Source organism: Marmota marmota, unplaced genomic scaffold (genome assembly GCF_001458135.2).
Source record: "Marmota marmota marmota unplaced genomic scaffold, marMar, whole genome shotgun sequence".
NCBI lineage: Eukaryota > Metazoa > Chordata > Mammalia > Rodentia > Sciuridae > Marmota > Marmota marmota.
The window spans coordinates 10034667-10047468 of record NW_026000205.1 but is presented as its reverse complement, the minus strand read 5'-3'; positions in this window follow the sequence as shown (position 1 = coordinate 10047468).

Below are 12802 nucleotides of genomic sequence, written 5' to 3'. Positions count from 1 at the left end.
CCACTTACAGCTACTTGTAGTGTCTTCGTGCCTCAGAAGCTATCATCACATTGTCTTCTGACCCCCAGCATAGTATCTTTTGAACTCAGTTCACTATCTTTGGGAGAGCCATTTGAGGTAAGAATTTTCAGGTCATCTGGGTCAAATTAAGTCTCCCTTAGTCACAGTTCTTCACACTTATTTGCCTTCCTTAATGACTCAACTTACATAAGAACAAATTACTAACTTATAACAAACCCCAACATATATTATGTTTTGTGTTCATCTTCATGTCATGTACTCCACAAAGACCTCCTCCCCGCATGCCTTCAACACATTCATTTAGTTCCTGTCTTGGACCTTTGAATTTGCTGTGCCTCTGCACAGAGCACTGTTTTTCATTATATCTTTGTAGCTTTTCCCTTTATGCCTTTCCTCCAAGGTCACCTCATAGCCCTTCCCTACCTGATTAAAATCCAAGCCCCCTCTACCTTCCCCTTTTATCTTTCTCCATAGCACTTATGCCATGGAGCCTTATCTATGATGCTTTTTTGCCTGTGGCTCCCACTCTAGAATTTTTTTTTGTTTTCTTCACCACTAGGGGCCTAGACCCATGTCTACCATGTAGCAGGCATATGCACATTGTGGAGTATTGACCCATCCTTACCCCAGATTCCCTCAGTTCCTTTCTGTTTTGCAGCATATGAGGCTCCAAAAGGGAGAACCAGCTTGCTTAAAACATGGTAAGCATTTCCATTTTTAATGTTTACTTAAGCTGTGTCCCTTCCTAGCCCTAAAGCTAAATAAAGTCTATAAAATTTCTCGATACTAACCCATTTAAAGAAGAAAAATTTAGGTATAGGAAATCCCAGGATTCCCTGCCATGATTCTAAAATTCCAAAATGTCAGTTCCAGAGTGTTTTTTAAAATCCCACTCATTTTGAAGCCCCTGCATTCACAGTTCTACGCTGCACAAAGTCCAGAGTTCTAACACCAAATAATTCCATCTGTAGTCCTGCTTATCCTGTTTTGACAGGTGTGCCAAGTATGGAAGGGCCAAGAGTAGGCAAGGTTGGATCTTGCAAATTAGGTGACCAACCCCAAATGGGTAGCATTAGCTCACAGATACTTGGGCATGTTTTGAAATTCAGCTTCTGGATGGCCTTACTGGAGCCAGCAGAATGATTTGTCTAGGGCCAATGCATTGGCAATGCTAGGAGTGGGAAATAGGCTGTGCAGAGATGGTCTTGTCCTTGTGAAGGGCAATATGAAGAGGTAAGGATAGAGACCAAGAGATGACCTGATCAAGGCGGGGAGGGCTGGGGATTTATTGCCCTGGCTCCTGATCGGGCAGTGCTCCATGATCTATCCCACTATCCTTGCCTAGCTTAATATCTGCTCATCCACATTTATGTCTCCACACTCTTCCTTCACTGTATCTGATGATGCACAGGATGACCTTCCCTATCTTAGAAGATTGTTGTTGACCATTACCTCCTTTTTCCCCATCCAGCACTGTAGCTAAGATTTCACTACTGTTTCACCAACTTAGAATATCTCGTGACCCTCCATTTCCCCCCAACTTAGGGCAGTGGCTACTGACCTTTCAGAGTAATTATGGTCACCTTTTCCCCCTTCTTAATCTGCCCCAGAATAATGTCTGTCCACTCTCTTTTATCCCCTTTTTATGTGTGTCACCCCTACTTAATCCCTGGAAATAGTACCTGTAGATTTTATTACTTCCTCCCTCCCCCAATTTCACTTCAGCATATTTGTTACTTCATCCTATTTGTGACAATGTCTGCTAACTTCCATGCTCCAGTGTCTGATGACCACTTAATACAATGTCAGAATTAAGAAATATTGGCAAATCCAAATGTTAGCTGATAATTTTATTACATCTCTAGGGGGATGTGTGATCCCCCTCCACTTATTTGTCCATCACAGTGGTAACCAGTGATCTTCTGTTACTCACTTAGCAGTCTCTGTAACTATCCCCAATACAGCACTTGGTGATTCTTCCAATATGGTTCATACTGTTAACCTGCCTTTCTCCTCTGTAGTAAAGGTAAATGGCTGATAACAAACCATAACCACATTTCCCATCTACATTTTGGAGCCTCCATTGCACTCTCCATAGCACCCTATTAACAATAGGACAATTATGATGGGGGCCCTACATTCCCATGTCTATTATATCTTGACCAGTGACACAGTATCTCTGACCCCTCCCCATCAAATCCTGGCACTATATGCTGGTTCCTCACTAACCCCTCTAGCATAATGTCTGTAGATTCCTCACTGCCCCCATTACTTTTTGAGGCCCCCAGTCGTCCTTGACTACTCCCAAGTTTCTCAGCACTGTTTCCCCGTGTTTGTAGATAGAAGGCCTGAGGGACAAGGATGAGGTCCCAGCCTCATAGACACCCACCTTCTGAGTGCCTCATAAAGCACAGGGCAATTATCAACCCAGGATGGCTGAGGAGGATCTGGGGATATCAGGAGATCACAAGTTGAGCTTCAAATTTTTGAGAAGTGACACAAGAAGAATGGTGAGTGAAAGCTGTGAACCTAGGTTCAAATTCTGGCACAACAGTGATCTATTTAGGAATTACTGTCTAGGAGTTGCCTTGATTGCCTCACCTTTAAAATGGGGTTATGGAATTTGCTGGTAAGTGGATGGAACTAGCATAACATGTAGACAATCATGCTACAAGTGAAATAAGCCCCCAAAGTCAAAGGTTGAATGTTTTCTCTGATATGCAGAAACTAGTTCAAAATAAGGGATAATAAGAAAGAGAGAATGGGGGGAAAGGGAGGGAGGAATTCCATCAAAACAGAAGAAAAAATTGTTGAACTAATGAAGGGAATTGATGGCAGAGAGGTGGAGTGGGGTAAGGGAAGGACAGTAGCATTGATCTGACTTAACTTTTATGTACATATATGAATCTTACCATCATGTATATCCACAAGGCATTAAGAAAAAAGAAAAACTATAAATAGCAGAAATACCAGTAGAGGGAACAGGGGCAGGGGAAGGAATGGGGAAGTAATGGGGACTGAGTTAGAGGAAATGATAGTCCATGTTTTTATAATTATGCCAAAATGAACCCTGATGTTATGTATAAGTAAAAAGAGTCAATAAAAATGGGGTTATGCAAGAATGAAGTGCCAATATGGGTTACATGATGGGAGCAGGACTGGCAGAGCCCAATGAGGGTGCCCTATTAATTAAATTATAAGCTGACACAAGCACCTGACCATCCTCTACAGACCCAAGCCTCATGGAGGGAAAACATTTTGTTGTAAATTACTTTCCATTATTTTACTTTTATAGTTGTCATTGCATAACAGTTCTAATACATGACTAGGGGGATATGACTTTTTACATTTTAGTGCAGTCTTAGGGTCACACAAAATTAGAAGTTACAGAGATTTCCCATACATTTCTACCACTGCATACATAGTCTCTTCCATTATCACATCCCCCCACCAGAGTGGTACATTTGGGGTTTTTTCTTCTAATTAAGGCTACAATTTTTATTTGTTTTAATTAGTTACACATGACAGTAGACTGCATTTTGACATACCCAATCTGTTTACAATTGAAGAACCTACATTGACACTCATTATCACCCAAAGTTCACAGTTTACATTAGAATTCATTTTTATTAGCACTTTTATTTTTTAATAGAGCTTTATGGTTATACATAATAGTTGGTTTCTCCTAACAAACTCATACATGCATGGAAATTGATATCAGTTCATGATCCCCCTTTTTCCTCCCATCTCCCCCCTTTCTCTACTAGACTTCCTTTTTCTTGTCTATTAATTTGTATTCAATTGTTTCCTTATGTAATCTTATGTCACTGTACATTCTATAGGTTGAGACAAACTAATAATGACATGTATTCATCATTAGGATACAGAGTAGCTTTACCGCCCTAAAAATCCTCTGTATATTTCTCCCCCTAGCTCCTGGCATCTTTTTACTCTCTCCATAGTTTTGTATTTTCCAGAATGTTATACAGTTGAAATCATACAGTGTTAGATAGCCTTCTTTCAATTAGTAATATGTATCTAGGTTTCCTCTATGTCTTTTCATGGCTTGATAGCTCATTTCTTTTTAGTGCTGAACAATATTCCATTGTCTGGATGTGCCACAGTTTATTTATCCAACCACTGAAGGGTATTTTTGTTGCTTACAGTTTTAGGATATTATGAATAAAGCTGCTATAAATATCTCTGTGTGCAGGTTTTGCTGTAAACAGAATGAAATATTGATGTTAGGGAAGGTGGAAAGTCCAAAGTGCCAAGAATCAATTTCTCCATTTAGACATAAACTACTGACAGAATTTATCTTATGTAATTATTTTTGGGACTCTGGGGCCTATTAAAAGGCTTACAGTAGGGCTGGGGATGTGGCTCAAGCGGTAGCGCGCTCGCCTGGCATGCAGTGCACCCCGGGTTCGATCCTCAGCACCACATACAAACAAAAGAATGTTGTGTACGCCAAAAACTAAAAATAAATATTGAAAAAAAAAAAAAAAAAAGGCTTACAGTTGCTGGAAAGTAAATTGCTATTAGTTTTGGTATGTTTCAACACTCAGCACAATAGCAGCTACCAGACAACACCTCTAGATTTCAGCCATGCTCTCTTTCCTGAGCAGCAGGAGTCATGTTTGACAATAAGATTCTTTTTCAAATATTGGGGATCTATATTCTGATCAGTGATTGCAGCTTCTGATCATGGAGGTAGAGACACAGAGGCAAATCACTATTATTGCAGACCCCACTGAGTGATGTGGCCTTCAAAGGATTTAAAAAGCCAGTCCATGTTTGTTTCCCATTCACTTCCTCATATTTTACCTTTTGGGAAATAGAAATTTAAGGACTAGGACAATTGAAAACCATTATTATATAGGAAATTTTAAAAGTCACTATAAATGCCCAGGGACAGATGTGGGCACAGGAAAAACCTGAGATCTTAAGTTGACAACTCAGGTTCATCCCCAGCAGGAGATACCCTTGTACAATAAACAAAAAACAGCATCAACAAAACTCAGTAAATGCTGGGGAAAGCGAAATATAATTTCCAGTTACTGTAGTATAAGATTCAAATGTCCAGCTGAGAACAAAAATAATCTCAAGGTATACCAAGAAACAGAAAATTATTACTCATTCAAAGGAAAATATAGTCAATGAGTAAGACCAGATGGTGGATATATTAGACAAAGATTTTAAAACAGTTATATTAAAAATGCACAAAGAGCCAATGGTAGATGTCCACAAACAAGTTCAAGAACACATGAAGAAACAAAATGGAAACAATAAAGAAATAGAAAACAGAAAGGTACAAAAATGAAATTTTTGAGCAAAAAGTACAATAACCAAAATGAAAAACTCATTAGGGAGATTCAAAAGAAGATTTTTGAAAGTAGAATAAATTGGCAAACTTCAAAATATGACAATTGAAATCACTGAGTCTAAGGAATAGAAAGGAAAAAAGTGAATAAAGCCTAAGAAACTTGTGGGATACTATTAGTGGGTCAACACGCATCATGGGAGTCAGTACCCCAGTCTGCAGGTTTAAAATAATCTCCACAAACCCTGAAAATTTTTTTAATAGAAAAATTCATCCTATAAGGCATATGAAATTTCAAGAAACTTGGAATAGTCAAAACAACCTTGAGAAAGAATAAAGTTGAAGAACTAATACTTTCTGATTTTGAAATTTACTTTAGGTCTGGGGTTGTGGCTCAAGGGTAGAGCGCTTGCCTAGCACTTGTGAGGTACTGGGTTCGATCCTCAACATAAAAAATAAGTAAAATAAAGTTGTTAAAATTTTACTATAAAGCTACAGTATTCCAAACAATGTGGTACTGGGTACACATAGACACATAGACCAATGGCCTTGAGATTCTAGAAATAAACCCACCTGTACATTCACAAATGATTTTCAATAGAGTGTCAAAACATTCAGTGGAAAAAAAAGATAGCCATTTGAAAAAAATTATGTTGGGAAAAGTGGACACTGGGATACTAAAGACAGGTGGATCTCTCAATGCTTGGGTCCTCCCTGAACAGAGTCTGGTCCCCCTGGAGGGTGGAAATGGGTGGCGCAGACCTAACGTTCCCCACCAGCCAGTTCAAAGACGTAGAAGACCCTGAGGGTTGTCACAGAGAATGGGCTTTCCTAAGCCCAGCTCTGAGAGTGTGACTGAATTCAGGGTCAATGAATGTCCATGTGGAGACCTTTGTGACCCCCCTCCCCAAATCGTCTGTTTCATTTACCTCCTGGTGGGACCGCGTCCTTAGTCTTGACTGTCTGGCAACTGCGCATGCGCTTGCTGTGAGCCGTTAGATGCAGTCGTAATAATCAACTAGCAGTTGCCTAGTGATGTGTCCCTGAGGCGTTGGGGAGCAGGTGCCTATTGTGACACTGCCTTGGGTTGGGCTCTGACCTGTCTACTCCAGCGGGTTGGCCATTTGTTGGGGCTCTAAGGACCAAAGAAGGCCTGGACAGGCTGAAGGAGTGATGTTGGGGGACAGGGATGGACCCTCGAATCCCAGCCCCAGGACTGGTATGAGCGACTGGGACTGACTCTTTGCACAGGGACATCGCCCTGTGAGCCTGAGGTGGAACTGCCTGTGTGTATTTGCAGGTAGCTTTGTTCCCACAGGGACTCATGCCAGCAAAGACCCCCACAGCCTGAGGAGCTGTGTGTAGGGATAAGCGGGAACTCTCTCAAATTGGCGTACCTGTCGTTGACCCTGTCCCTGTGCTTCTGCTCCGGTTGTGTGACTGAGCGTGATGTTTTTTCATGGGGATCTCTTGTTTACTCTTCTTATGTGGGGCCAGGGTTGGGAACTATCTTGGGCTGCAGGGGTAGGAAGCTCCTCCCCTCTTAGAGGGAGCACCTTTGTCAAATCAAGAGGACCCCCCCCACCCCCAAGAACAAAAACCCCATGGGAGCTTGTGGTCCTACTGAGGAGGGAAGATGCAAAAAGAGGTAAAAGAAGGTGGCTTTTGACTTTTTTTTCACCTAAAGCTAAAACTAACTGTAGTACATGGATGAGAATAGGAAAGTGACTTGGGGACAATATTATTAACTAAACTTGCAGCCTTTATGGCAGTTTCACCACTTTTATACCAATATCCAGGATACATTTTGGGTTCATTTTTACTGTGCACTGTCTGGCCTTTTCTATTAGCTACATTTTCCCATATCCTTAAGGAACTTGAGTTGTGTTTGTGTGACTTTTATGAGTAAAATGGCCTCCTAATTAAAGATGGATCAATTCCATGAGTATTTTCTCTTCCATACACATTTTTTTGTGTGTATGTGTGGTACTCTAGATCAAATCTAGGGTCTGAAATATGATAGACAGGTGCTCTACCACTGAGCTATATTCCCAGTCCCCACAGATTTTAAATTTTTTTTTCAAAATAAATTTATGAAAGAATGAACTTTTTAACTTATTTTTATTTTTAGTTATAGATAGACACAATACCTTTATTTTATTTATTTTTTTATGTGGTGCTAAGGATTGAACCCAGTGCCTCACACATGCTAGGCAAGTGCTCTACCACTGAGTTACAACCCAGCTGCCCCCTCCCCATTTCTTAATGGCTGAAAAAGTATAATTAACATAGCTTTTTTGGGATTCCATCCCCTATGCCTACAATGTATATGTTGGCCTCAATCAAAGGACTGTATGATTCACGTGGGAGGAGATGTGTCCACCCCAGCCATCATTTCCCTTATAATAAATATTGTCATTACATTTGCACTTTCTTTTAATTCTTAAGTGACATCTAGTTCTGGTTTTACCACACTTGAGTGGCTACCAGCATTGACTCTTCTGGTTTCCACTAGGTCTTGGGTGGGTTAGTAAAGGTGGGGCAGTAGTCCCAGGTGTAGGGTGTGTTCCTTTGAGAGGCCCCTTTGTCTTTTATGCTACCTTCAGAGAACTTGGTCTGGCCCCCAGCACAGCTCCTCCTGTGGCCTCAGGATTTAGCTCCCATATCCTTGTTGGGAAGTCACTGATGCTCCTTGGGAGCATTTCATGTTATCATTCTTTGTCTTTTTTTAAATTTTTTTATTTTTAGGTGGACACAATATCCTCATTTTACATCTCTGTTGCTGAGGATCGAACCCAGCGCCCCGTGCATGCTGGGCAAGCACTCTACCGCTGAGCCACAACCCCAGCCCTTATCATTGTTTTTATTCAGCCAAATACTGCTTCTGCCCATCTGGTGGTGGGGTCCCAATTCCACATGTGGTCCAGTCACATTTACTACAGCTGCTACTGTGATTGTACTCAAGTAGACATTTCCTTGAAGGCACTTCTCAGAATCAGGAGGCCATGGTGTTTGAGTCCATGCTGGGGTCATTCTAGGGCCAGTTCAAAGGGAAGCAGTTGACTGAGGTTCAGTGAGTTTTCCATTGACACCTTCACTAGGGTACTCAGATGTCTTCTTCCTCACTGGCTCCTCCTTGATTCTTATGATCTGACCCCATTCCCACAAACCCTCACTCCAGTTAGTCTGAAATGTGATCTACAAAAGGAATCAAGTATATCTTCACACCAAAAAATGGTCACCACAAGAGCAGTGGAAGTGACAGAATGGTTTGGTGGTTCTGATCCTGAGAGAAAGAGGAGTGGAGGCTGGTCCTCTAGCCCTTGATGATCACTGCCCTCCCTCTTCTCTTGCCTCAGCTTGGCTTCTAGGAGTTTAACAAGACCTGAAAAGGCACACATACATACCACAAGCTTGGAGCTCATGTCACAGCAACTGTTGTGGCTGCTTAGAGTTTGAGGGGCAGGAAACCACACTGACTGTGCAAAGGGGTTGGGCTCTGGCCTGTCTCCTCCAAAGCTCAGTGGAATGGTCCAGAGATATGAGGGGTTAGGGAACACTGTGTCAATCACAGTGACAAAAAAAACCCTGAAATAAGAAATTTCTAAGGATAAAAGGTTTATTTGACTCATGGTTTGAAGGATTCAGTCTGGTTCTTTTGCTTTTGTACCTATAATGAGGCAGAACAAGATGGTGGGAATGTATCATGGAGGAAACAGCCCACCTCATCCAGGAGGGAAAAAGAGGAGAAAGGGCTGGGATCCCAATATCCCCTCAAAGGAAACACTCCTGATGACCTACCTTTCTCCCACTAGGCCCCACCTCGTAAGGTTTTACCACCTCCATGGGTGGTAAAGGCACCACAGCCTTTAATGTATGGGCCTTAGTGGGGATACTCCATATGCAAATGACAAGGGCCGACAGGCTGAAGTAGTGTCATTGTTAACCTGGCACATCAGGGCCTCTCTCCCAGTGCTGAGAATGTGGGGAGGACTCTCCTGTTGGGAGTTTTCTCTGGAACCTAGTGGGTGTAATGTCTGTGTGGCAGCAGGATGTTTTGCTCGAGGGAAGCTTTTAAGCCGGGAGCAGAATCTGGTAGCCTGAAGAACTGCTCACGTGTGTACATGCACCCAATAGGACCTTGTGCATTGGGAAGGGCCTTCCTCAAGTTTTATTCCTGATGGCAACCCTGACACTGTGTATCTGTTTTGCCTTCAGGGGCAGATGTGATTACTTTTTCTTTTGTGATTCCTATTTAGGTTTGTGGAGGGTCATGTGAGTTGGGTGGCTTCTTTGGAAGCCCCTCCTAATTGAAGAGGTAATCATTCTCAAAAGAAGCTGAACTGAGTCAGATGTCAGATTAAAGGAAGGCTGCATTTCCAGTTGTTCCATGGCTCAGGATTCAAACAGCAGGAGTACTGCTTCTCAGCAAGGTGGGTGAGAGCAGGAAGGAATTCACTGAAATTTAATATTGAACAGTCAGAGTTTCTTAGACTCAGAAATTCAGGCATATTGAACAAAGGACAAGAACGAATACATTGGAACCAAGCTGTTTGCAGTAGCAGCAGCAGTGCCAGTTCACCACAGGGAGGAGGACTAACAAACACAGAAAAAAACACAATGGGCAAATTTGGCACACAAAAACCCATAGAACAGAAAAAGCAGTCTGTAGTTATCTGATCCAGAGGCTGCACAGTGACCTGGTATCTGAAAAGTGCTCTGTGTTTCTCAACTGGCATGTGGAGAGATGAGGCAAGAAGCCATTGAGGAGATCATATTGCAGCATGCTGCTACAGGAGCCTGGGGAATCATAGCAAACACTGCCATACTGTCCCAGCAAATACGTACCATGTGGCCTACAGTGCACCTAGCAGAATGCAATTGAAATAGGCACAGAGAAGACTGTACCCAGAAGGATTTATGTCAGAGGTATAGAGTGAAATGCAACTCATTTTCCCTTGAGCCTGGTGGCTTACATGACCAGATGAAGAGGGTTGTGAAACTGAACAGATAGGCATGAATACACTTGGGGACTAGGCCTGGCAAGGCAATATTTATGGAGATTCTGAGCTGGGGGAGTGGAGTGTGAGAACCTCTGGGGGGGTTGGCTACTCTGCCCCATGAAGTAAAATTCTCAAGATGCTCCTGAGATTCACACTTCCAGCTGAGATAGGCATCTGCCCAGTACCACGGTGGGTGTTTATATAATCTCTTCAGATACCACACAACAAAGTCCCAAGGGCTTGATTAGAGCCAAGCGCCAGCTGATGGAACTCCACATTTAGAAATCTGCAGCAGCTCCACCCTGGGAGTGCATCAATCTGGTCGGTCTAGACCAAACTCCAGACAACAGTACCTCCAATTCCATCCTATCTTATACTTGTGAGAAGGGAAGCTGAATAGTATTTCAACCAGCTTTAGTTTTTAGGTCACTCCAGCTGCATCTCACTGCTGGAAATCTACTGGATCACTACAAGTTCACAGGGTAGAGACTGTTGCTGAGCTAAACCCAGCCAAGAGACAAAGCACCTTGTTCAACACACATATTGGTTGGTTTCAAGATGGCAGAATAGAGAAAGTCACCTTCCTGGCTGCTTTGTTGTGTGAAACCAAAGAAGCAGATAGGCAGCTTCTCAGAAAGATGTGTGGAAAAAAGAGGGGGTGACTTTACTGGGATTTAATACTGGACATTTCAAAGTACATTGGGGACTCAGGAGGCTGGATATAATTAAATAAGGAAGAAATTCTCAGTGCCACCACTGCTGCCACACCTGGAGGCACCAGCCAGAGTGGTCCTTCCATAAGAAAAGTGGAGGTATAATGGAATTAAAGGAACCCACATTTTTAGGAGGCCTGAGGCATGTCTGGGTATGGAGAATTTAGAGATCAAAGACATTGCCCAAGTAAACTGCAAGGCATTCTACATGATATCCTTGTGTGGGAAAGAAGCATCTCTCCTGGCTGTATGTGGGGAATAGAGGAAGAAACCATTTGCCACTGCAGTGTGGGGGCCAGCAGCTGGGGGAGCTGATTCCTGGCCAACTTGAGTTTGGCCCCAAATACAGGCCTGGCAAACTCACACTTCCATGACATAGAGTGCCCAAGTGACCAGGAAAAAATAAAATGTGGAAAGGGGTTACTGGTTGTGAAAACCCACCCAGCTCTCCTCCTCCCCCTCCAATCTGGCTGCTTGCAGGACTGGCTGGGAGAGATGCACCTGACCAGGAATGTGAAATTGTGGGGGCAGAACAGATTGAGTTTGGAGACTGAACCCAAGACCAAGAAACACAGGATCCACAGATGATGGAGTAGACTAAGAATTGGGTCCTCCACTGCGAGAGTGGAACCCAGGGGTGCAGTTGTTAACATGGACCAGCAATTGCTGAGTCCTGGAGTTATGCTGATTTAAAATCACCAAACCGAGGATCCAACATGGCGGCGGGCGGAGAGGCAGCACTTTCAATACCCCCTCAGTGATGGGGTCAGAAAGACGCATAGATGACGCTTAGATTCTACTTGCGGAGAATCTCCTAGAAAAATTCCACTGAAGAGAGACCGGCTGGGAGTTACTAGGATTTTTGGAAGTAACAGTTTGCCCCAGATGAGTGAATCCCCGCCACGAGACGCAGAGGTCCATATCCGCCAGCCGCTGTCCACATGCCGCGGCGCGGCCGCCCGCCCGCCTGCAGCCACCGTAACTGGGTGGCTAGACTCCGAGACACAGCTTGGCAGGAAGAGGTCTTTAGCCAAACCTTCATGAAATAGCGAGCTGGGAGCTGAGGCCAACCGGGGACGGACCAGTCCCACCCCTCCCTTCGGACACTCCGGCAAGGAGCCTGGGGCCCGCCACAGCAGAGAGGTGACGTCATCGGAGCTCGGCCGATGGAATTCATTCCCAGCGGAATCCATTTTAGCAGGTGTGTGACTCCCACCCCAGCCAGATACAAGCAGCCAGGAAACCTCAGGGATCTCTCCGGGGGTGTGTCTGTAGGGAAGCACAGGGGATTCCTGACCCCCAACCCCCCATATCACCAGCGGTGACTCCCAAGGTCTTAGCCACCAGTTTATCACAACACTGGGGCTTAAATGGGATGCGCGGTGGGGCTGCAAGTATAACTAGATCTCTGGGGAACTGCTCCTGGTGAACAGGACCTGGCTGGCTGGCTGACAGGAAGAAGGGGGGGGGGGAAGGGCCAGAGAAGTGAAACGGCTCTGGACTGACAAGACTAAGAGTCTTACAGCAGCCGCCTTAAAGGGATTGCTATCGGCACGCAGAGGGCAGAAGCTCCGCATGGAGGACACAGATCCGCCTACTGGAAGTGAAGAAAATGGATCTCTAAGACTTCAATTTTTTTTTCCTCTTCTCTCTCTGTTCCTTTCTCCCCTTTTCCTTCTTTCTTTCTTTCCCGTTTCAAGTTTTATTGTTCTTTTCATTCTCCTCTAATCTATCTCTCTCTC